At 35.2% G+C, this 27,500-nt stretch overlaps 1 protein-coding gene across 4 annotated transcripts in view; it reads right to left on the bottom strand.

The window, feature by feature from the left end:
- LOC136828316 (protein amalgam-like) overlaps positions 1-27,431 on the bottom strand; it is a 453,878-nt gene extending 426,447 nt beyond the window's left edge. For 3 of the 4 annotated variants that reach the window (XM_067086187.1, XM_067086189.1, XM_067086190.1), the window contains exon 1: positions 24,001-27,431. The gene's annotated coding sequence lies outside the window, so the exon portion shown is untranslated. The remainder of the gene's footprint in view (positions 1-24,000) is intronic. The other variant, XM_067086188.1, reaches the window with a different exon arrangement.
- Positions 27,432-27,500: the final 69 nt, after the last annotated feature.

Raw genomic sequence — 27,500 nt, 5'->3', positions numbered from 1 at the left:
CATGAGCAGTGAGAAATCTGTTGAAAGAATGTCTTCAGACGGTAATTTGACACTGACACTTCCTCGTTTGTTTTTGTTCCTCTCTTTCTCTCCGTCTCTCTCTCTCCCTTGTGTGTGTGTGTGTGTGTGTGTGTTTGTGTAAGAGAGAGAGAGAGATTAGAGTAGACATGCATCATGAACACGTTTATATATTATTATATGCTTGTGTCATTCGCAGAAGTATTTGTATATATTATGGTTCTGACTGCTCTCTGCCATTCCGTGTTTTCTTCATAAATTCATTCCTCCATTCTAAAGTGATTCATATCCTCTGCCAGGAAGTGAAGCTAATCGTTTTCTTTTGCTGAACCTCCTACATCTCATCATCAGACTTTCATTCAGTCTCGGACTATTTTGTATATATTTAAAATATACCGATTGGTTTTCCAATCGCGATGATTTGATGCATTTAGAAGGCATCTTTTCTAAGATCAAAACTAATACTACGTCGCACCGGTAAACACACGTGCTATTAACCTTTAATCAACGCGTGTTTCAAGTTAATAACATGCATCCCAATAACATAAACAGCGCTTTGAAGACTCGTGGAAACGAACGCGGAGCTGAATCGAATTTTGTCGTTCGTTCAAATGTGCTAATTAATTTAATATGTTCGCTTCGTCTAATGTGTGCTCATTCGCTCAGAAATACCCATTCGTTTTATCTGAACTCACTCGTTCATCTGCACGGATTCGTTTGATGTGTAAATCTGGTTCAACATGTACGCATTTGTTTAATACGCAGGCATTCGCTGATATGTATCCTCTCTGTCAAATGTACGTATTCGTTTTGTGAAATTATTCCTTTAACTTTACGAATTCGTTTGGTATGTGAGTCTACTTTAACCTACACGCTTTCGTTTAATGCTTACACGTTCGTTCAGCGTATACGCATTCGTTCGTATTTATTCTTTCGCTTATGTACGCATTTCGAGGCTGTGTCAAGACGCCGCGTAAAAACGGGCCTCGTGTAGCGCCGTTTAATCGCGTCCCCCGTGGACAGACTCGCTAATTAGCAACAGGTTGTGATGTTGACGTGAAAGTCGATATTTGCTAGGTCGCGAGGCGTGACTGAACAACGCCTAATGCGACAAGACACGGCGATGCTGACAACAGCTCGTCAAGAAAAGCGTCCGTCATACGCAGAGTGCACTTCAAAAAAAATAATAATAATAAATAAATAAATAAATACAGGGAAAAATACGCTCATTTTGCACTACAACTAAAACATCACTCTCCGTCGGTACTACTGGGAGCGATATATTTGACATAGAAAGTATAATGTGATCTTTCTGTTATTGTAAATACGTTAATATCATCGTGTTCATTAACAGCTCAGTATTCTACCCGAAATCTTCTTTGATGGTATCAGCGTAAGCCAGTTATTATTATTACTGTCATAAATTGAAGATAAAAAAAATATAGAAAATATAGATGTAATGAACAAGCAAAGATAGGTAGAAAATCAAGAAATCAAAATACTATGTATCTTAGATGTTTTTGTCTTGAAAAAGGATTAATGAATTTTTTATAGAAGTTTGGGTTTAAGCAACTTTTATCTTTGACGATGACATTGAATATCACATTATCCTTATTATTCATAATGCAGGAATTTCTCACTGACAGACTTGAAGTAAACAAAGGGAAACAGCGGTTATTCTGGTTGTCTAGAAACAGCCGAGCATAGCGAAGCGCAGGGAATACTCCATATATGAAAGTGTAGGCTCGTATGTTAGGAAAATACAAATTTCTTCCATTTTTTTTATTTGGTATTTTCGTAAATTATGGTTTTGTAAATATGTAAAGAGATTTGAAGCAAACTACTGTGAATTATGGTTCTTGTTTCTTCCACTTCATGGGCTACGGTCACTGATTTTTTTTTTAGTTTTCTGTAAAAGAAAACTATTGTGCCGGCTTCGTCTGTCCGTCCACGCTTTATTCTGTCCCACATTTTTTTCTGTCTGCCCTCAGATCTTAAAAACTACTAAGGTTAGAGGGCTGCAAATTGGTATGTTGATCATCCACCCTCCAGTCTTCAAACATACCAAATTGCAGCCCTCTAGCCTTCGTAGCCTTTTTTTTTATTCAAGGTTATTAAAGTTAGCCATAATCGTGCATCCGGCAACGATATAGGCCGCGGCTCATGCAACATTATACCGAGACCACCGAAAGATAGATCTATTTTCGGTGACCTTGATTATACGCTGTACAGAAAACTTGATTTCGCCGAAGTTAGTTTTTTTTTTTTTTTTAGTTCATTGGTTGACAGAACGGGCACTAGAGACAAGAAAAAATTGAATATAAAAAATATCTTGAATTAATCCCGAAGGGTATTCTTTCTATACCTGCGCTGCGTGGAAGGAAAATTGATGCTCCTTTTTTTAACATGCTCCGGAATAGGAAATTTTAGAAATTGTTTTTTGTGGCTGTGCTCCTTTATCCCACAAACGTATACTTCCGTATGCCAACAGAACGAAATCTCTCTCTCTCTCTCTCTCTCTCTCTCTCTCTCTCTACTGTTGTAATCCTTTAGACTTGTTTTCATGAATAACATAAGCCGTGTGATCGCACAATATGAACACTTCACAGGTCCGCCGTAAAATATCACTTCCAGACGCGAGGAATCCTTCCATGCCACTTAAATTAAAACATCCATTATTGGTATTAGATTTTCCTCCGGTCTTTGTTCCAGCCATCGACATGGCCGTCGGGCGTGACAAAATAAATGTTATGGATTGGCTCGCACCTTTCCCATTGATTGTTTTTATTCCAGGGCCGGACGTTCCAGGAATCGCTGGAAGACACGCTGGATGTGGCGCTTTTTTTGTCGTCGATGTGCAGGCGAGGATGCAAAAAAAAAAAAAAAAAAATAGTACCCTCTTTTGTGTAGTCATGGAAATTATGTGCAGGCGAATGTTTTTCCTTTTGATTGCTGTGGTTGATAGATTTATCGCCTCCGTCTTCTTAGTTGGGAAGAGGTTGTGTATTACCCTTGCTGTGTCTATCTGTAGTAGTAAATCTTTAAAATTTATAAATGGATTTCAAAGTAATTTTCTCTGTGGGGCAAGAAAGATTCGGTTACGTTTTGAGATGGACCTGGATCTGGGTACAAATCCTGGAATTTTTTAAAAATTAGCGTTGACGTTGGTTTGCATTGCCTGAAATCTTTTCAGGTGTTGATGCTGTCGCTTGTTTTTGTTTTTCTATTATCTTCTTTCCCACCGAACAACGCAAAGGAAAGCTTCTGTTTTTATATAAATACCGGCTTTTTTTTTTTTATAGGAACATTAAAGATGTGCCTTATGAATTATCGTCCGCATATAAAACGCAAACGTATATCCATACATTTCTACTTTCTACTCTATGTAATTAAATATAATAATTGGGCAGAATAAATGGTCCTTGGTCCGAGCTTTCGTCCGTATATAAAACGCAAACGTATATCCATACATTTCTACTTTTTGCCCTATGTAATTACTTTATATATAAACTGGGCAGAATAAAGGTGCCTTGGTCCGAGCTTCAGGACGTTAAGTAGCACCCCTTAAAGTCGAGGCTTTCGGTTGACGTACCCGGGGTCAACCTTTTCTTTAGATCTTGGTCTCACCACTGGCCCGTCCATACGGAGACACAGAACGAAGGTACCTTTTTCCGGGTTTGGTCGATACTTGCCGTTTCGATCCTATCTTATGTTACCGTAATCTTTCGTGATATTGGTACATCATGTTTTAAAATACTAATTCTCGTTATTGGTCTTTCTGGTGCTCAACCTCTTCCGTCGTCGTTCGATTGTAGAAAGATAAAAACTCCTCTTCTTTGATGAGTTTTTCACTTCGCTATTCATCTTCCCAAGGAATTGCACAGACTCAGGAGATTATAGTAGATATTTTTTTTTTGTCCCTCATTTATGGACTTGAACAAAGACTTGAACTATACCTTCGTAATTTTTTGGAAGTACGTTAGAATTATATTGAAGTTCTGGTCTTTTAAAAAATACATATTGTGGCCAATTTTGTTGTCCGGTGAAGTGATATGTGAATTTTGATAACTGGTTTTATATATATATATATATATATATATATATATATATATATATATATATATATATATATATATATATATATATATATATATATATACATATATTATTTATACACACAAACAAACAAACATACATACGTATATATACGCAGATAAACACACATGTATATATACATTCATACATAAGTTGCATAAACTGAAGCATAATAACGATGTAAGTATTCATTAAAGTAACTCCATACTAACTAGACACCTATGCTTTCACTACAGTATTACTTAATCATCATATTACTGAATTAGAAAATATAAGAAAAGAAAATTGATCATGAACAAAGTGACGGATGATAGAGACAATAAAAACATTTTCTTTTCATTCTTCTGATTTATCTACTCTATCTCCACAATGTTGTGCGCTCAGCATCGGAGTTCCTCTTTAAATTATCGAGAATTCTTTTTTATTATTATTTCGTCTGTAAAGCTGTGATGACGGTGATGTCTAGGAAAATCCGACTGTTTATATATAAAACTCTAGTTTTGCTTCGATTGCACTTGTAAAGACGTATTCAATAAGAACATTTTGTTACGTGGCACTTCTAAAGTACTTTGAATGATACTGGCATTTCTAAAGCATTTTGAATGACACTTTTACAAAAAAAAAAAAAAAAAAAACTGGGTAAAATCCAGGCTTGTTTTTTTCAGTTTCGAAAACCAGGCTGGTTTTTTCAGTTTCGTTTATATCATATTTTCACCAAATGCAAGTACCCCCCCCCTTTTTTTTTTAAGCTAACGGAAGAATTGATACTTGTCAAACAGCAGAGATTATAAACGTCTTTTTGTCACGTGATTATGAATGTAATGTAAAGGGAAAGAATTCCTTTTCCTTCCAGCGCCTTTTATCATATTAAACGGTAACGTAATTTTTCAACGTCGGTTAATCAATCAGTTTGATTCGTCTCAAATGTTGTTTATAAAATGACGATTTTTATAAACAGCAGCTTCGTTACTGGCTTGAGAATTCCGGAGAAAGGAAGGCAGCATTCCATAACAAAACACGAGTAGCATAATCCTCTATGTTCTTGAGATTTTTAGTTTTCTGCAAAAGCAAACTGCTGAGATGGCTAATTGTATGTCCGTCCGCACTTAAAAACTACCAAGGCTAGAGGGCTGCTAATTGGTATGTAGATCATCTACCATCTAATCATCAAACATACCAAATTGTATAGCCCTCTAGCCTCAGTAGCCTTTATTGTATTTAAGGTTAAAGTTAGCCATGATCGTGCGTCTGGCACTGCTATAGGTGTCAACATCACAGACCACCACTGGACCGTGGCTGAAAGTTTCATGGGCCGCGGCTGAGAGTTTCATGGTCTGTAGCTGAGAGTTTCATACGCATTATACGCTGTACAGAGGTCTGGAAGAAACTTGCGCATTTTTTACTTGTCATTTTTGTTGTTAGATTTTAAATCTTTTGTTCTGTTATACGCAGTACAGAAAACTCGATTGCGCCGAAGAAACTTCGGCGCATTTTTTTACTTGTTATTTTTGTTGTTAGATTTTAAATCTTTTGTTCTGTTACTTTTTTTAGGAAACTGTCTTAACAATCAGTACAAAAGATTATATTTCTCTATAGACAAGATTTTACGAGTTACCCAACCTTGTGTCTTTCAGATACTTGCTGCATTCATGGAAAGTGACACATGTTGGCTCATTGCAGCGAAAAAGGACCCCAAGTGATTCTAAATAAAGCGCTTCCTTAAATGTTTATAATTATTTAGCAGTATTAACTCTAGTATTACAGCTGGTTTTACTAATAATATGAATACCATTCTTGTGCAATTTATAAAAGTTTAGTTACCATAAACCGTCTCTTCGTAAAGAAGTTCTTTCAGATATAATCGTTACAAACGTTTTTAGCAATAGCCATGGTTGAAGTAGTAATTGTTGTAGGTGTAGAAGACAGAAATAAGAGTTAAAATATTAGATACTGTAACTGTCACCATATGACCGACCATATGAACCATACTGGCGATTTGCACTGTGAGCAAAGGGATCTGAAATTTCCTTGTGGCTACAATTGCACTTTAAAAAAAAAAATCTTAGAAATACGGAATGCTCTCTTATAAGACGAAAAACTTAATGAAATAACAATGCGAAACAGTTCATTTTAGGAAATGTAGGAATAATTAGTCTTTTACTTGTTTCTAAAATGTTTGGTTTACTTTTTAGCTTGATTCTATGAAGCAGTTGATTCAAGTTCCCAACGGCCAAATGGCAGCTGATCTTCGCGTGAATTTTGCCAGTAATATAAATTGTGGCGCTTGAATCTTGACAGTTTGACACATGAATCTTGCAGATGTGTAGTAATGCGGGCTTTCCAGCTGTTGGCCCAGCGTTCGACTCTCCGACCGGCCAGTGAAGAATTAGAGGAATTTGTTTCTGGTGATAGAAATTCATTTCTCGTCATAATGTGGTTCGGATTCCACAATAAGCTGTAGGTCGCGTTGCTAGGTAACCAGTTGGTTCTTAGCCACGTAAAATAAATCTAATCCTTCGGGCCAGCCCTAGGAGAGCTGTTAATCAGCCCAGTGGTCTGGTTAAACTAAGATATACTTATTTTTCCAGATGACAGTATTTATTTACATGATTAAGTTTATGATATAACATTTACAGTGTGCAGTAAAATTCATATACGTTTAACCAATATCAACCTCACATATGAGTTGAATTGAAAATAGAGTTTAGGCCAAAGGCCAAGCACTGGGACCTATGAGGTCATTCAGCGATGGAAAGGAAATCGAGAGTAGGTAGGTCTGAAAGGTGTAACAGGAGGAAATCCTCGCAGTTGCACTATGAAATATTTGTTGAGAGGGGTGGATAGCGAAATGGAAAACAGAGAATATGAACGGAGGTAGGGTAAAAGGAATGGAAGAGGCTGCAACTAGGGGCCAAAGGGACTCTGCAAAGAACCTGTAGTAATGCCTACAGTGCACCACGTAAGATGCTGACGGCGCCCCCTACGGGGAACCTTACATATGGAACTACGAAAAATGAAAATAACTTCACTTAGTAAGCAGTGCTGATCTTCGATTTTGTAAAACAATTTGTTTCTGTTACTGGTTTCTTACATTTCTGTTAGGTGTGTGTTTTAATTGCTTTAATTTCACGAAGATAATTTAATGAATCCCTATGATGTCATATCTTTATGCGAGTGTTGTTGCTTACCATCAGGCTAAGAAAAGCAACAAACTTGCATTATAAACACGTTGGATTTGGAGCGCTCTGTTATTTGCTGTCTAAATGATTTAATGCACGTTTTTATCGCAAATAAACACTGAAGGTGAATTATGTGATTTCTGAGCGATCTTGTACAAAAAATCAGGAGAATTTTGCGTACTAAGTTAAAAAAAAAAAAAAGTGATTCTTAGTTGGAAAGAATGCATTATCTCTTGAGCTAGAGATATACGTATGTATTTTGTGTCGTGATTACATCAAGCGTACTTAGAAGGAGATTGCTTTCAGTAGTAATCTCTGACAGTACTGAGGAAGAAATGAATGAAAGCATTGTCAGCGGTAAGCAGAAAACTACGCGTGCAAACCTTTTCAAGGTTTCCTTCCACGGGTGCACTGTGGTCAGTGCCTTGATTAGATTCGACTATTCTCGTTAAAAGAACTTGTCCAGGTCTTTACAGTATTTGATAGTTCAAATGGGTCGTCACGAAATTAATTAGTATGTGTATCAGCGCTCTCGCTCATTGGTAGACTTGCGAACAACTATGGCTGTATATATGTGTGTGCGTGTGCTTCCTATCCTGTTTGCACAGTAATTGAAGTGTAGAATCAAAGGATATTTTACAGTATTCAAATATTGCATAAACATTTTAGGTTCCAATATCCCTTGGAATACCTTATAAAAAATGACTAGTCGTAAACATTGGTTTTAGTTTTCTGTAAAAGAAAGCTGTTATGCCGGCTTTGTCTGTCCGTCCTCACTTTTTCTGTCCGCGTTTTTTTCTGTCCGCCCTCAGATCTTAAAAACTATTGAGGCTAGGGGCCTGTAAATTGGTATGTTGATCATCCACCCTCCAATCGTCAAACATACCAAATTGCAGCCCTATAGCCTCGTATTTTTAAAATTTTATTTAAGGTTAAAGTTACCCATAATCGTGCTTCTGGCAACGATATAGCATAGACCACCACAGGGTCGTGGTTAAAGTTTTATGGGCCGCGGCTCATCGAGCATGATACCGAGACCACCGAAAGATAGATCTATTTTCGGTGGCGTTGATTATACGTTGTAGCGGCTGTACAGAAAACTCGATTGCGCCGAAGAAACTTCGGCGCATTTTTATACTTGTTTATTATCCGCGGACCAATGTGACGCTGCAACCTAGAACCCTTATACAGTCCAGTCCCAAAGAAGACAAGAAATAAAAAAAAGGAGGGAAAGATGATGAGTAGGGCTGACCCTGAAGGAAGCGATAAATCGGCCTCTTGACAGGTTATAAGGGCGGGAGGTTGAGGGGGTGGGGGGACTGACGTAGGTAGGGAAGTTCAGAGTTTGACTATAGAGGGAAAGAAACAGCCACTGAAACGTTAGATTCAAGTTTAACATTCCTTAACTCTTTCTAAGTTGGTTCAGTTACATTGAGAAGCTCTTTAAAAGCGTTTCATTAAGTTTCGAGTATCTGTAAATTTCCTTGATCCTGTCTGAGGAAATGTTTTGGTTTGCGTGATTGTGTACTTAACATCTTCATACTTGTTTGATCATATATACAAAAAAATTCTTCAATTTAACTTGATTGATCATATACACAACATTCCTATTTAACTTGTTTGATCATATATACAGAATTCCTCAATTTGACATGTTTGATCATATATGCAAAATTCCTCAATTGAACTTGTTTGATCATATTTACAGAATGCCTCAGTTTAACTTTTTTATCATATATACAAAATTCCTCGATTTAACTTGTTTGGTCTTATACACAAAATTCCTCAGTTTAACTCCTTTGATCATATATACAAAATTCCTCAATTTAACTTGTTTGATCATGTATACTAAATTCCTCCATTTAACTTGTTTGATCGTATGTACAAAATTCCTCAGTTTAACATGTTTGATCATATATACAAAATTCCCTAATTTAACTTGTTTGATCATATATACAAAATTCCTCAATTTAACCTGTTTGATCATATATACAAAATTCCTCAATTTAACCTGTTTGATCATATATACAAAATTCCTCAATTTAACTTGTTTGATCATATATACAGAATTCCTCAATTTAAGATGCTTAATCATATATACAAAATACCTCAATCTAACTTGTTTGATCGTTTTTACAAAATTCCTCAATTTAACTTTTTGGTCATATGTGCAAAATTCCTCATTTTAACTTGTTGCATCATTTATACAAAATTCCTCAATTTAACTTGTTGAGCATATATATAAAATTCCTCAATTTAACTTGTTTGATCATATATACGAAATTCCTCAATTTAACTTGTTTGCTGATATATACAAAATTCTCAATTAGAAGATTGCATCCAAAATTAATTCAAAATGAAACATGACAAACGTGGACTAATAACCACACCATCAGAGACGACCTCTTGAAGTAGAAAGAGCGAGAGAGGTATTTTACGATAACCCGAGGTAATAACAAAAAAAAAAAAAAAGAGAGAGAAAAGAAGAAAGCCGCTTTCTTTTAAAGTGCGTTGAAGCTGCATTTCCTAAAGGAAAACTCTTTATTATACTTTGTATCAGAACTTTGTGCAGGGCGCCTTAAAACTTCCGTTTTCCTTTTCATAACGAAGTCATCTTAATGGCTAATTCTTAAAGAGGCTCAGGTACTGCACGTCTCTTCTGTCTGGTGAGGAAGGCATCTAGGTTGTGCTGTTGTTATTTGTATGTTTGTTTTCTTATTCTTTGTTTATGTTTTATGTTTTCATTGAATTAGTTTTGCTCCAGATATATATATATATATATATATATATATATATATATATATATATATAGAGAGAGAGAGAGAGAGAGAGAGAGAGAGAGATATATATATATACTATATATATATATATATATATATATATATATATATATATATATATATATATATATATATATATATATATATATATATATATATATATATATATATATATATATATATATATATATATATATATATATATATATATATATATATACTGTATATATAACGTGAGCAAAACTAATTCAGTGAACATATAAACAAAGAATAAGAAAACAAACAAACAACAACAAAAGCAATACTTATATATACTTAGATACATATACTTTTACATATATGCTTATTCTTTGTTCATCAGTTTATTGAATAGCTTTGTTCCTGTTATAATCTGGTTGTTAATATTATCTTAAAATTTGGTGTGACTGAAATATTCTGTTAGATTGTATTTTTGTTAGTTAATGCATCATTTTCTTCATTATGAGAAGCATGTCATTTTTTTTATGGTGCTTTGGCTTACGTAAACCAGTTTCATAATTTTATTATTGTTTATCCTTGTTCACTTGCGTATTTTTTTTGACCAATTATTACCTGCGCTCCCACTTTTCTGTATCTAAAATGATATTGACAATGGAAAAATTAATGTGGCTTTATCCTGTTTATTTTCTTTCAAAATATGTTGAAAAACGATAAAATTTTAAAATTTACTGTTTTAGAAATAGTTATTTTGTGTGTCAAAGTTTTTTAAAAGACCAAACGTTAATCGACCCATGTTTGTTTGTATGAATATATGTATGAATGTTTGTATGAATATATGCGTGTTTGTATGTGCCTGTAATTTTAATTATTCCCTCCTTATCAGCAAAATTTGTATGGTGGACTAAATAATACAAGGAACATCATCCTTTTTTAGTTAGGCGTGATTTGCAAATATTTTTTCAGCATTAATATACGTTTTCTGCTTTATACATTTTTGTAAACTTGCAGTAGTAGACATACACTATATATATATATGTGTGTGTGTATGTATGTATGTATGTATTTATGTATGTATGTATGTATATCTTGTCCATGCAATTCTTTTTCCTTAGCATATGTAATCCATTTACCCAAGTTTTGAAATGAATGCCGGAATCATAAATTTGTGACCTTATCACACCTGTCGCTTAAACCTGGACCAGTAATATCCGGTTAAATATCTGTTTATATGGCCTTCTTTTGCCGCGTATTGTGAACGATGATTTTGAGACCGGCAGGTATCACCAGATTTTATGTCAGGTGTGAAATGAGGAATGGACCATTGAAACATTTTCGGGGCCAACAACCATATTCGTTGTAATACCATAGTGCATAAATCAATATATCAACCTTATTAGGTTTAGTGTTTCCACAGATACTGAGTGAACGGAAGTCAGGAACTCGTGAGTCAGCCAGTTCGGTCAGTCCCTAACATTCATTTATGGAACATGGAATTCTTTGTTTTCCTTTGTATTCTCTGGAAACAGTTCACCTGCAACTTTTTATTTATTTATTAGTTTATTTATTTATTTATTTATGTATTTTTTTGCAATTTTGATACCCGGGTTTGCCATCACATGAGAAGGAGGGTTCATGCCAACTCTTGCAGCGTCAGTGCTGTTATTCCAGTCTCGGTCTCTAAAACAACTTTTTTTTTCTGCAGTGGGAAACGCTTTGGCAACCCTTGAAACTATCCATAAATGCCTTTAAGCACAGGGAATTCACATTCAGTACGGGAAAGCATTAAGTGACTTCGTCTGCTCAACCATTAACACACTGTTTTTTCAGTCGCTTTCGGGTTTCTGTAGCTTTAATAAAAAAAGAAAGTTTACTTTCGATAAAGGAAAAAGATTTAGTTAATTTGAGGCCTCAATAAAGATCATCTAATTTCTAACTTAAAGGTTATTATATTATGTTCAGTCGTTGAAACTGATCTGGATCTACGATATTTTAGTCTCTATATATAAAAAAAAATGAAAAGACGGGAAGAGGATGCGGATAAATAACTAGAATAATTGAGACATTGATGAATAATAAATATTATTCTTTAATTCTTTCCATACATGGTCAGATAACTGGGAGTCATCGACTGTCCATCTCTTTTTGTACCTTTGGAGAGTATTTGGTTAATGACCTTTCTGCCCGTCTGTGTGTCTGTCTTTCTCTTCGGTCCTCACATATGTCCGTCCGTCCGTCCGCTAAACACTGTAACTCTAAACATGTTTGAAGATATTGAATGACAACTTCATATGTGTACGTGATGGGATTCATCATTTTTTTGTAGGAGCCCAACGATAAAGTTCAGGATGATGAGAGGTTAGGAATTTAACCTTTTTTTCTAGACGAGGTAGACCCAAAGATATATATATATATATATATGATATATAGGTCAAATATATAATTTAATATATTATATATATATATACAATCTATATATATATATATATACTATATATATATATATATATGTGTGTGTGTGTATGTATATGTATATGTATATTCATAAATGACGTAAAATCCATTAATGAATCCTGGATGCAGAGTGACGTCAAGGTCACATATCAAAGGCAAAGGTCAAATGAGAATTTGCCATCGGCGGGCATTATGTTTCACAAACATTTAATAATAATTTTGTGGTACACACATTCTTCCTGAGCAAGACAAAAAGTGATAAACATGACCAAAAAGGATTTCACAGGATGAAAACCCCATTTGTGAAATTAGGAAGCGGTTATAAATGCGTTTGGGAAAAGTACTCCGAGGTTGCAAGTTGAAGTAATCTTAAATAAAGTTATTTTTCATTCATTAACAGTTTGAGCTATTAATACGCGAATTATATAATGCATATTGCATTCCCTCACTGAAGACAGTTGACGTGGAAAAACTACAAGTTCCTTGGTACAGCAAAGAACATTGAAACAACATTTTTTTTATAATGTCTAAGATATCATTTAGAAATTATTGCAACGTGAGGCTTGCGCTTTTTCTCTTTCACTTCACATGAGTAAAATTCAGTTTGCATTAATGTTGTCAGACTTGTAATTTTTTCGGAAAAAATTTCAAATAAATTTTGAACCATAAATCGTGTTGAATGGAAGCACGTTGTATGTGTCAAAAAGAAGTGTCATTTAAAACGTGTCTAAAAGGAAGTGTCATTTAAAACGCGTCAAAAGGAAGTGTCATTTAAAACGTGTCAAGAGGAAGTGTCATTTAAAATGTGTCAAAAGGAAGTGTCATTTAAAATGTGTCAAAAGGAAGTGTCATTTAAAATGTGTCAAAAGGAAGTGTCATTTAAAATGTATCAAAAGAAGCATTAATGTGTCTCGTAATAAGTGCAACAATTGAACCCATCAATTGGGAGACTATAATTCTATTATAGAGCTATGTTAAAATAAATAAAATTAAGGAAATGCTATTTACGTGAATCATAGAAGACACTTTGCCTTTACTCAGATGTGCTGATATCAGGTTAAAAATTATCTCATGTTTCCCTTGATAAACGCTGTGTTGAGTTGAAATAGTAAGAATGAATCAAATTCCGTTTTAGTGAAAGTTTTTGAAATTGGCGTCCGGGAAATTTTCAGAAAGTATGCTTGGGAGTGGATACGATGCATTTGTGTAACGCAAAACTACTAGCTGATCCAGGGCCGGGGGGGGGTTGCACCGTGAAAAATAATGATAAAACAGTAATACTGAAGTTTTAGATAGTAACAACATAAATAAATATAAAAATGGGAAAAAATAAAAATCAGTTCAAGAAATATGTATATATATGTATGTATGTGTATATATGTATAATATGGAAATTGGTGCCCCCCATGACATTTTTCTGGATCCGCTAGTGCACAAAACCATTATTACTAGATGAGCGCTGAAATTTATCAACTGCCGTGAGATAGAATGCTTCAGAATTCATTTGGGACAGCAATAGTAGTACGTTTTAAAGGGACACTAGACCAGAAAACAAAAGTCGAGTTTTGCGCCAGTGGTAACGTACGCTTAACAAATTGTGAACCATTGCAGCTCACATCAGACCCATAATTAGTTTTTTGCAACAAGACCTCTTAATCCACTCTGCTTAACCTTCCCCTTGAATCCGGGCATGACACCGCCTTGTCAGAGTTCTTTGCTTTGTACTGGAATTTTGAAATGTCAGTTAGAGAAGGGCATGTCCATTATGGGCAGTGTTGGATTAATGGGCATTGTCAGATTTATAGGTATCGCTGTAATAATTAACGTGTCAGAGGGGATATTATGGAATCCGGCCAAGGGACGTTACGGAACTGCGTTGCGTTCAGAAATAAAATATCAGTAGGGCGTGACCTAATTCCATGAGCAAATAAGTCTTTGACACGAATATTACTAGGTTGATCTCGGGTGTGAATATAGGCGGTGCTACACGACCGCGTTTTCTTGCATCTTTTAGCATCTTGAAGAACTCCTCACCGCTTAGCCAAATATCTAAGGGTAGACTGAAGTCGTGCATGGTAGTGCTTGTGTATATGTTGACGAACGTGCATGACTTCAGTTGTATCTGAAATGTTGTATGTTTGATACATAGTTTGTGCAACATGTTGCTAAAAGATCTTTGGAAACGTGCTCTATGACGCTGCTTCTGTTCACAGTTTAAATAAACAATGTAATATCAGTGGTCCCTTTAGGGGGTTAATGCATCAGTGTACTGTAGGCATTACTTTAGGTTCTTTGCAGCGTCCCTTCAGCCCCTAGCTGCAACCCATTTCATTCCCGTTATTGTACCTCCTTGCTTACCCCATACAAATGGGAAAACAAGCACGTTAAAAGAAGAAGGAAGGATTGCAACTCCGTTCATATTCTCTTTCTTCCGTCTTACTTTCCAACCTCTCCTAACAACTGATTAATTGGGCAACTGCGAGGTTTTCCTCCTGCGCACCTTTAAAAATTTTTAACTATAAATTTCACTTTCAGCGCTGAATGGCCTCGTAAGTCCCAGCGTTTGGTCTTTGGCCTAAATTTTATACTCCAATTCCAGTGTCATTGGCAAGTCAACTGACATTTAATTTCCGAAAGCAATGCAGTTCCGTAACGTTCCTATGTTGGATTTTTAACGTTCCAAGTGGCACGTTAATTTCCCGTTCTTTATAAAGATGATGAGAGTTCATCATTATAGAATAATATAGCCGCGAAACCATCTTACAAGGTTCCGGATGACAATCTTATTCCTGAACAAAGAGATTTTTAAAGAAATTCTCATCTAATGCGGATGTGACGTGATGCATGAATAGACATCGGTACTGAGCCTAAGTGTAAAGGGAAAAAAATTAAGAGAAAAAAATAGAGCGGTTTTGGAGTAAGCAAGTATAATGAAATCGAAAGATCCTGACTCAAGATACAGGGCATTGAAAGCCGGAAGTGCGTCAAGACTTTTAATGAAGTCCAGACTTCATTAAAATAGAAATAAAGTTCAGACTTAATCATACGGAACAAAGTCAAAATAAATTCTAGACTTAAGTTCATTTAGCTGAAATCCTAAAGAAAAGTTAAGGTGCATAACACTGAGCAGAAAATCAAATGAATGTCAGACATGTAGTGCAAAGCCAAAAGAAAGTCTGGACCTATGATAAACGTAGAATAAGGTCGGAAGGAAGTCTGGACTGAGGACAAACATATTTTGATGAAATCAGAGGAAAATCCGAACTTGGATACGCGTAGATCAAAATCAGACGAAACGCGGCCGACGCATAAAAAAAATTCGCTTAATAAACCTGTCCTGTTTTAGGCTGAGGGTCAATGATAGCTTGGCTTTGGAGCAATGGATATTAATGGGACCGGCCGTTATCTTGATGGCCTTCCATTTAAAGGATTGTAGTTTTATAAGCTTGTGTAAAGAGTATGGACTGCCTGCAGAATATTTGTAGGTGGTAATGTTAAGCTTAATTTGCCCGAGATTATGTTTTATGGGTTTCTTTTTGTCCTTTTCTTTGAATCAGAATTAATTTTTGGATTTTTTTTTTTTCGTTTTCTCTTAGACGAAATTGATTCGTTGATTTTGTTATGTCGTTTTCTCTACAGAATCTCGTCTTGGCGGGATTTACTTTTGGGGTTTTCTTGTCATGACATTTCGCCGTTTAGGGATTTCATTTTGTCCTTGTTATGAAATCTTCCCTTACTGGGATTTTAACTCTTGTTATGAAATTTCCCCTTGTTGGGGTTTCTGCTCTTGTTATGAAATCTTCCCTTGTTGGGATTTCTGCTCTTGTTATGAAATCTCCCCTTGTTGGGGTTTCTGCTCTTGTTATGTGTTACGAAATCTCCCCTTGTTGGGATTTCTGCTTTTGTTATGAAATCTCCTCTTGTTGGGATTTCTACTCTTGTTATGAAAACTCCTCTTGCTGGGATTTCAGCTCTTGTTATGAAATCTCCCCTTGTTGGGGTTTCTACTCTTGTTATGAAATCTCCCCTTGCTGGGATTTCAACTCTTGCTATGAAATCTCCTCTTGTTGGGATTTCTACTCTTGTTATGAAAACCCCTTGCTGAGATTTCAACTCTTGTTATGAAATCTCTCCTTGTTGGGGTTTCTACTCTTGTTATGAAACCTCCCCTATTTGGGATTTCTACTCTTGGCAAGAAATCTCCCCCTGTTGAGATTTTTACTCTTGATGCATAATCTCCCCTTGTTGGGATTTCAACTCTTATTATGAAATCTCCCCTTGTGGGAATTTCCACTCTTGGTATATAGTCTGCCCTTGTTGGGATTTCAGCTCTTATTATGAAATCTCCCCTTGTTGGGATTTCAGCTCTTATTATGAAATCTCCCCTTGTTGGGATTTCAGCTCATGTTATGAAATCTCCCCTTGTTGGGATTTCTACTCTTGGTATATAATCTTCCCTTGTTGGGATTTCTACTCTTGTTGTGAAATCTCACCATCTTGGGATTTCGCTTCATTGTTTTCTCTGTATAGCATCCTGTCATGTCTAGTTTTTGTTGTCTAATTTCTCGTCGTGTGGAGATTGCTTTTTGTTGTCTACTGTAAATTCTTATCTTCTCCAGTTATATAATTACTTCATGTGGGAGCTCCTTTTTGTCTCTTTTCTTTACCCCAAGATAAGTCTCGGCATGTTCTTTCTGTTGCTTTCTCCTCATAGAATAAAATATTTGCGGTCTATGTTTATAATTTTCTTCTTTGTTAATGTTCGTCTTTTGAGTTTCCATTTGTCCTTTTTATTGAGAGTCAAGATTGTCTTGTGGTTTTCGTGGTGCCATTTTATTTTCATGTATTTTTGTCGTTTCCTTACGCAAAGTTTATTTTGGCTTTCATTTTTCCATATCCTTAGCTAAGAAGATTTGCTGTGTTATTATATTTTTTCATTTTTACTCAACAATTTTCTTGATCGTCATGGAATTTTCCTTTTGCCGCTTTTTCTCAAGAAGTCGTTTTTTGTCGCTTTTTTGTAGTGCGCTTTCTGCTAAAAAGGATTAATGCGTTTATGTAACGTCTTCCCTTAGGAATTTACGTCGTTCAAGCATCATTATAAAGACTTTGCTCCCTCGTTTTAACAAAGATCCAATTGGGACTGATTTTATTTTTCGAAATATAATGAAATATCAAAGTAACTGAAAATTATATCAACTGTTTTAGAACCAACATTATAAAAACTTTAAATACAGCACCATGAAAAGCTTTCTCTTTTAAATTTCAATTTGAAATCGTATGCCTTATCAGTTACGTAAGTATCGCTCTTACCGCCTTGATGTATATTTAATCATGATTACGTTGGTATGAAAGATACTTATCTAAAATCTCATTTTGAGGAGAGCGCTGCTCTGTGATGGTATCTATTAAATTCATCTAATAATTTTCTGCAGTACACACATTTCCCAAGGGTCACTTCACATTTTCTCTCCTTACATACATACACACACCCTTATATTTATATATATATATGTGTGTGTGTATATAAATTATATATATATATATATATATATATATATATATTGTGTTTTTTGTTTTCCTGAGTTCTTCCCATCGCTGTTATGGTTGAGAGATATTTTAAAACGAGGACCTGTAAGAAATGAATCTGACAACTGTGTCTGTTAATTCGTCAGGTTTCTTCACTGGGTATAGATTAAAAAAAGAATACAGTGAGTTGCTATTGTTGTTAAATAAAACTGGCCTTGTGGCAGGCAGCAAGACCTCTTGCTCTAAAGACTAAAGAGCAGCCCCTATCTTTCAGTAGTTTGAAATATTTTACAAGTTCCCGACGGAAATGTAGAATACTCAAAATCAAGGACTATGGCTGATAGTCCAGGTTAATGAACTGCCTGTATATGAAGCCTCTCTCTCTCTCTCTCTCTCTCTCTCTCTCTCTCTCTCTCTCTCTCTCTCTCTCGTATGATAAGGAATTAGAGAATGTTCAGGTTAGTTGGTTGGTCCAGATTAAACCGGCGAAATGCCTGCGCGGGCTCTTTCCCTATAGCCGTAACTGCTGCAAGGTGTTAAAGGGAGGAGGTGGCTTTGTTGTGTTCTTGCTGACTTTTCCGACAGACAGAGACGGGGAGCGATCTCTATAAGTTTTCCTTTTCTGTCGACAGTTCCTCCTCGTTAATCTCTTTCCTTCATTAGTATTGTTTGATGTGTCTCAATTTCATATTCCGTATTATCGAGCTGAGGGCTATACGTAATAAGTCTTTCGGTATGATAATGAATGGCTTTGGCGGAGACAGTTTCGGTTTATCGATTGTTTGGTCTCGTAAAGTGAGTAGTGTCCCGAACGTGAAAAGGGATCGAGTCCCTCACTCAGCGTGGAAATACACTGAGCACGTTGGTTAGCTACCCTGCAGTGGGTCAGTGCCGTCAAGTGCACTTCACGCGGTGCGCCATAAGCATGACTGAGGATGTTTGCAGTGTCTCTTCGACCCCTGGATGCATCCAGTTTTTAGTCGTCATTTGCCTCCGTTCCAGCTGCCTTTCCTCCATCTTGCTGCCCAACACCTCTAACTGTTACTTTTTAGAGTAGTTCGGGAGGTTCCTCCCAGTTTAGTTATTAAATTATTGTACTTCATCTCATTTAATTTTTGGGTCTCTGTGTCTTGCTATCCAGTCACAGCAGTTAACTCTTTTCACTGTTGTAAGCGATGAATGGCTGAAAGTGCCCCAGCTTCATATCTTAAATGACATGATTCATTCATTCGTTGGTTATCTGTTGATCCTATAATATATATATATATATATATATATATATATATATATATATATATATATATATATATATATATATATATAGTATATGTATGTATGTATATATATATGCCTACACATATTTGCAAAAATAAATACGCATTCATATATTTTTTCTTACCATACACTTGTTCCCCGGTTCGACCATGTGGCTACAAAAGTGTACGGCCTTCTGGCTTCTCAGCAATTTTTGTATGAGTGAGGTTGCTATCCCCACCGGTTTGGTCTTGGCATTAGCGGACGTTAGTACCCATTTGCGGCTGTGTGGACTGGTAAGCGGTAACCCTGAAGTGAGCCATGGACCTAGAACTGTAAACTGATTGCCGTACCATCGTGCCCCGACTCCAACTTCGGCTAATTGCATCCATAGGGTCAGTGTACATGTACGTGTGTACAGTATAAACAGATAATCAGACAAGAGAGAGAGAGAGGTGGCTTATCTCGGATTACATTTAATGTTTTGGCATTACATTTTACTCTTAAGGGCGAGTATGATGTTTCATATATTATCGTAATGTGATTTATGAGCATAGCATTCAACGTTTCTTACTTTCTTCTAATGAGCGATGAGTTTTATTCCATTATTTTATGTGTAACATTACTCTCTCTCTCTCTCTCTATTTTCTGTAATATATATTTATATATATATATATATATTATATATATATATATATACACATACATACATACATACATACATACATACATACATACATACATACATACATACATACATACATACATACATACATATATATGTAATAATGTTTATAACAATTTTTGTTATTCATTTATTGATTTGCTGGACGAACAGAATGTTTTAAGAAGAGCGAATAGCTACATAATGTAAGAAAGAAGAATCTTGTGCAAGTGTTTTAGTTATCTTAAATTTTTGTGAATTGTAATTTCTACTGATTATATATATATATATATATATATATATATATATATATATATATATATATTATATATATATATATATATATATATGTCTCCTGTTCAATGTAAGGGAGCAATAAGGCAAGACCTTGTTTGGGATGTTTTGCATATATTTAATAATAGTAACTACAGTAATAGTCGGAATCTCTTGTCAATTTTAAACCTGAATTTTTAAATGGTCCAAAAATATTACAAAGAACCTGATTGAGGTTAGTTGTCGATATATATATATATATATATATATATATATATATATATATATATATATATATATATATATATATATATATATATATATATATATATATATATATATATATATATATATATATGTATATATTTGTGTGTGTGCATATGAATGTATATAGATATATTATATATATATATATATATATATATATATATATATATATATATATATATATATATATATAATGTGTGTCAGTGTTTGTTAGTCTGATCACTTTCAACAATGTGTTTCCTTTTAAAAGAGTTTTTTCCTGTGAGTAGATATAATCGAATCTTTTTTTACCAGTTGTATTTGGTGTAAGAGTCATTTTATCCTTCCACTGCTTATTATCTCGTTACCGGGCGGGATTTTCCGGGTCCGACTACAGAGGTCGGTGCTGGGCTAGGATTCCCAAACGTTGTCCCGTACTTTGTTCCTCTGCTTATCGCCTAGTGTTGGGAACCTTTGCTGGTTTTTCTTGTCGTCCTGCGTATTACGTATTTTGCTTTTCGTGTAGATCTTGTCTTGGTTTCGCTTGTCTGAATAATAATAATAATAATAATAATAATAATAATAATAATAATAATAATAATAATTAACAGTTACGATGTGTATTGCGCTTGCCACGCATGGTGGATGGCTCATGACAAATGACATTTGATTTATATTGAGCAAGTTATTTTTATTAACTTCGATTTTAGATTTTTTTATTTGAATTTTCGATCTAGCTCCTTATATGATATTAGACTTCGGTGTATGTGGTTTGTTATGTTAGCCCTTCTGAGATGACTTTGTGAAGGAATAGACACTTGGTATGACCGTCAAATTAATTTCTTACAAATTGAGTATATTTTACTTTGATTCTTCTCGATGGCGTAACGTCATTATAAACTACTACATTAATCAGTTCGATATGTTCGGAGATTAAAGGTAGGAAGTGTGGGGTTACGTGCTAATGGGGAGGTGTCACTGCGGTTATTTGAAACTGTGAGTGACTGCTGTCTTGTTACCCTCTGAGGCCATCCCTGTTTTTTGAAAATAAAAAACTGGAAATAGTATTGTGACAAATATGGATACCTACTTTTATTTCAATTTGGTTTAATAGTTTCCCGTTTTATTGTAAAACATATTCATGTAAAACGAAGAAGAATAATCATGTTGGAAAGAACAAGGTTCTGCATCCGGAATCCATTTTGCTATGAGTGCATTGAAGTAATTGAAATGTAACTTACTCTGAATTGTTGCTAATGAAATTACAATGACACATTTTCCGTTGTAGAAGGGAAAGAGCAACATTAATGTTTTCCAGCGTTATTCGCAATGTTCTTTTTCTGTCCTAGGTCTTATCTCGACTTTATTCACCGTGGAGGGATTACGAGCTTACAGAAGGTAGTTGACCTTTAGTGTGGTGTCTTCTTTTCTTTGTTGAAAGTCGTCCACTTGTAGGATTTCTTTATATATATACATATATATATATATATATATATATATATATATATATATATATATATAATAAATATATATATATATATATTTATATATGTATATATATATATATAAATATATATATATATATATATATATATATATATATGAGAGAGAGAGAGAGAGAGAGAGAGAGAGAGAGAGAGAGAGAGAGAGAGAGAGAGAGAGGTTAATTATTAACTAACTCAAAGCTGGACATCTCTTTCCAGCCAAGGCTTAATACGTTTTGATATAGAAACAGAAACCGTGTCCTGAATCATTACATTTTAGTGGTTCTCTCTCTCTCTCTCTCTCTCTCTCTCTCTCTCTCTCTCTCTCTCTCTCTCTCTCTCTCTCTCTTCTTGCCACTTTGCAGAAACTCGGTTACAAAAAGCATTTACAGAGTCCCTAATCATACATATTTCAGAGATGAACCTTCCCTTGAAACATCTTCAATTTCAGGCATTTGCTAATATGTGTCATTCATCTCCCCTAAGAATTTGGCTCTCCAGGTTGTTCGATTCCTCTGCTTCCAAGACAGGAATAAAAGTTCATTACTTGATGTTCTTCAAGACATTATCGACACATTCTTTAGTGAAGTTGGGTGGAACATGTGTTATTGTTCGTTTTATTTTATATATGGTATAAACTGTTTTTAAAATAATCCAGCAAAGATGCTCAGTTGTCGAAGTTTTGTTTTATTTTGCTTCATTTAATTAAAGTGCGTTTTTCTTGATATAATGTGCACATATATTGATTAATTTTATCATGAGCTGGCGTCCCAACAACGCCGAATTTATACTTAACACGTAGTGTAATTTTTATTGTCTATTGGAAAACTAATTCCCGTTAGTTCTGCTGCAGATACTAATCAGCTTACGGAAATTTATACTTTTTTGAGGATTGTTTATAGCTAGACATTAATATCGTTTATTTTCATTCTATTTATTTGCTAGAGAGAACATTTAGTTGTCTGTGCAAACAGAAATGGAAAATAATACTGTACGTGAAACTAATGAAATTGTTGTAATGACCTAATGATATAGTTTTGATGATTTTCTTTAATTTGTCGGTGACCTCGTTTGAAATAGAGACAGATATTTCAGATGCACTGTTACTGATTATTGTGGTTGTTTTTTTTCTCTCAGTTTTTGTTTATAACTAGTTTTTGTCAAAATGAAAATATGTATGATATAGGTATATTTTGCTCTTTCAAAAAAAAAAAAATTCTTTTACTGGTGCATTGTTTACATACATGTAACAATGTATGCGCTTGATTAACATCTATTTCTTTAAATGCTTTATATATATATATATATATATATATATATATATATATATATATATATATATATATATATATATATAATATACACATATATATATAACAATGGATTATACCTAACTACAACATACTTTAGACTCACAGAAAGTACATGTATACATATAATTGTATTCTGTTTCAAAAACTGTTAACATGACGTGTTAAAGTATCGTTCTGGAAAAGAAAAGAAAAAACTAAGACGCAAAAAGCTGTACAGATTGCAGATAAGGAAATTTTGATAGTAAGATTAATCGTAGAGTTGTTTACTGTTGATATTAGTCTGGGTAAGGTAGGCATTATGAAATGAATTTTAGTTTCTCGGCGTATGTGACGTAACTGACATAGATTTTGAGGTTGTCACAGCTTTGGATTTGCATTTGATAGTTATGTTATAAAGAAATCATTTTTGTTTATGACATGTGACAGAATCAACGTAGATTTCAGATGGGTCCTTGGCGTGATTCCCTGCAATGTCAAGATATTATGAAATAATTTTGTTTTTATTTTTCCGGTGCATATTAACGAACCAGAAAGATCTTCAGATTTATCCCAGATTGTAAGAAGATATGAAAATTATTTTTTCTTTTTTCAGAATGAATTATATGAAATATCTGAATTTGGGACTGTTCTTTCTGACTGTCATTAAGAGAAAAAGGATGAGAGAGAGAGAGAGAGAGAGAGAGAGAGAGAGAGAGAGAGAGAGAGAGAGAGAGAGAGAGAGAGAGAAAATCTTACCTTTTATGAAGAAGATTTGACCAGAAGATTTGTCCTTAGTCGCTGAGTGATACGAGATCCGCTTCTCGAACTTCTCCTTCCTCCCGAAACTCCTCCTCCTTCAGATATGCTCCGAGGGGCTAAATGGATAACGCCGAAGGAAAAACCGAAATATACATATGTAATATAAGCTCCCGGTCGTTCTCGCTCTCTCTCCCTCTCTCACTCTCTCTCTCTCTCCCTCCGCTTTGCGACTCGACCGACAACGGCGATCCCTTGAGCACGGCGTTGCAGAGACAAGAATGCACTAAATACACACACAAACAAACGCACATACACACTTCACACTGCAATTACCTATTTTTTTGTATATTTGAATATTTTGGAAGGTTCGCTGTTTCACTGGAAAATGTAATAATAATATTATTTTTTTATTATAATTCCCAAAATTGTTATAGAATTCTTTATATTTATGTCCCGTTGTTTGGTATCAGGGTTTTTTTTTTTGAGTTTGCGATTTTTGGCTGATGATAAAAATTTCTGAGGAATTTTATTGCATGAAACAATCAGCTTTAACCAAGATTTTTTATTCTTTATATGGCACAATTAGAGTAATTGCATCTAAGTTAATTCTTTGAGGCGGTCTGTAGGGTATTAACTGAAGGAGTATTCTTGTTTTTTTTTTTTTTCCAAAATCAAACGTGTGATTTTATTTCAAGTTACAACAATTCGAAGTGAAATGATTTAGGTTGATTTTTTAATTGTATTCATGTACATTTTATAAACCCATCAGTTTCCTCTTTTTAACTGAAGTTTACCTGTGACTGAAAGTGTTTAGGTCCACTAAGGTTTTGCCGTCGTAAGCGTTGATATTCGCCATTATTTTTCTGTAGGAATCTAATCCGTTTATAGGATGTATTTTATTCCGTTCAGCAATTTTCGGAGGTCGCTAAATCGCGATAGATCCAGGTCCTACGATTTCCTTGTAATTACCACCGGATGTCTTCTGAAAAAAATGAATTCATTTCTTTTTGGTCTTTCACTTCTCTATACTCTTCTTCCGGTGAAAGAAGGAGAAAGCAGAACGAGGAGGAAAAACAGGTTAATTGAAATCTTCGTTCGCTCTTTGCCTCCCGTTCGCCCGCTTCCGGTCAAGTGAAGTACCGGTTGGTGGTAACACTTTCTGATGTTTGAATTTTTTCTTTGAAAAAAAAAAATCTTTATCAGAATTTTTCTCCTTGTTACCCAAATTATTTATTCTTGCCGTCAATGACCTTAGCCGTTGCGACACCTTTTTATATCAATCAGACGGTCGGTCTGTCCTTTGAAGTATGTGTACGTCAACCGTGTCTTAATATTTTGAATCAGCATGCAACAGAATATAAGAAAGAACGAAGGGCGACACTGTCTCGACCAGTTGTAAATCTGACCAGCGCCGTAGGAAGTTTGCCGGTCAAGAAACTTACGTCAGACCATCAGCTGCAATTATATGGTATCAATGGGATCTGCTGCCGTCGGGTACAGGATTGATACAGGATTGGAAAGAGGAGGAAAGGCAGAGTGAGGGGAGGTATAGGAGAGGGGAATGAGCGAAGACTGGGGAGAAGTCGAGTTGAGGTTCCCGAGACTGGTAGTAGTAGTATCTCTTCTCCACGCTCTCTGTTGTATGGGTGAATGGTCTCGCCCTCTTTTCTTGAAGCTTATTCCCTCTGCCGTACTTCTTTTTGTATTACTCTTTTTCCCCTCTGTTCGGTTTTTCCAAGACCGATGCTTCCGTTGAATAGCTAATTTGATATTTCTGCTTTCTAAGGTATCCCGGCAAATAATGTCTGTTCGTGGAAAAACTACTTGTCCAACGACCAGTTTTATTATTTACTTTTTTTATGTTCTTCGTCTCAAAATTATCTTTTATTTCAGTTTTCGTTTCTGATCAAAATGTATCTTTTATTAATTTTCTCGGTGACGACTATTCTGTTGAACGATATTTTGATTTTTTACTTTGTTGTGTTCTGAGTTTTCGTATAGTAAATTCAATTAGGATATTTACCGAGCGAGTTTCCAGATTTTCCAAATGAAAGTTGGTATAGCAGAAATGATTGAGTTCGGTTGTTTTATTGACGGTTACAATTTGCTTTCATTTTTGGTTTCTCTGCGTTTTATTTATGCATTATTTTGAATATAAGTAATGTCAACTTCTTATTGCATATTGCGATTGTCACTTGTCTTTATCATTTTGAAATTACCCTTTCATCCGGTCCCTTTATCTGGTCTCTCAGAATGGGAATAATATATGAGTTTATTTATGTATTACACCATAGCACGATTGAATTGTATTTCTGTGTCTATAATTTTGTCACCATTCTTAGAAAAGATTGAATGAATTTTTATCACTTTACTATGTCACGATTTTATGTCAAATATTTCTCCCTCCGCTTGGTTTCGTATGTTTAAATTTCTTCAGTGTTCATTTCAGTTCCTTGTGATACAAAAGGCATTTAATGAAAAACTTTGTCTTACGAATGCTGAATTTTAAGGATTTTTCCTCTTAAATATCTTCTTTCTCTTCTCTAAATTCTCATCACAGTAAAGAATATTTTTTTATTCTTAGAACTGAGCTAATAAATCATTTTTTTAACAGTTTGTTAACTTTGGCTTCCTAGGATAAGTGATCCGTCAGAGACACTCAACGCTAAGTGATGTAAATATCTCCGATGTTTATTTAATCTCTGAAAAATAATAGTCCCAACGGAAAATGTTACGGCTGACTATACCTTTAGCATATTGTTGGTGTTTCGGCTGTTCTCCGAAGGCAATAAAAAAATTCCCACACGTGCTGACTCTTCTGAGGTAGATGCGACCGTCGAGTTGAGGAGGTGGGAATCGGGTATCACATCAGATTAGGCCCCTTAAAATTTGTGGGATTTTATCTAAAAATTTAGTTTTTAACAAGATGTGTCTTTGGGTCGTAGAAGCACTGAACGGATTTTAGCTTCTGGGGAGTCCCGATTCCCTTTAAGTGTTGATGGCAGAGACTTGGTGTTATTTTGTTAATCCGGGATGAGTAAAAGAGCCAAATAGAGATTTAATTTGCGAACAAAATGATTGCCTTATTAGATTTGATGCGGGAGGGTCTTTTTGAGTATCTCGAGGCGTTTTCCAGGTCGAGAACTTGCGGTCAAAGGCCGGGGGTCCACGGTGCCCGGATCTCCCGGGGAAAAAGGAGTGGGAGAGAGAGAAGTAAAGCCGATGGAAGTACTTTCAGGAGAGGCGTGAAAAGACGTGCTCACCACTACGTGGCCTGTCGGACACTACCGGTGCCTCGACAGGCGGGGCCGCGCACAGACCACTCATTGGGTCCCCGCCCCTTTGATATCAGCGGCCCCGCCCACTCGATAAGACGTCCCGCCCACCGGCCGGCTTTCGATACCGCCCCCTAAAACTATACACCTTCAATCCGGAGGAATCTTCATCTATTTTAAGTCTCTGGTGTCAATTCGCCCTCTCGTCATATCCTCTTTTAT

The sequence above is a fragment of the Macrobrachium rosenbergii genome, chromosome 42 (genome assembly GCF_040412425.1).
Source record: "Macrobrachium rosenbergii isolate ZJJX-2024 chromosome 42, ASM4041242v1, whole genome shotgun sequence".
Classification (NCBI taxonomy): domain Eukaryota; kingdom Metazoa; phylum Arthropoda; class Malacostraca; order Decapoda; family Palaemonidae; genus Macrobrachium; species Macrobrachium rosenbergii.
This window is presented reverse-complemented; position numbering and strand designations above follow the sequence as displayed.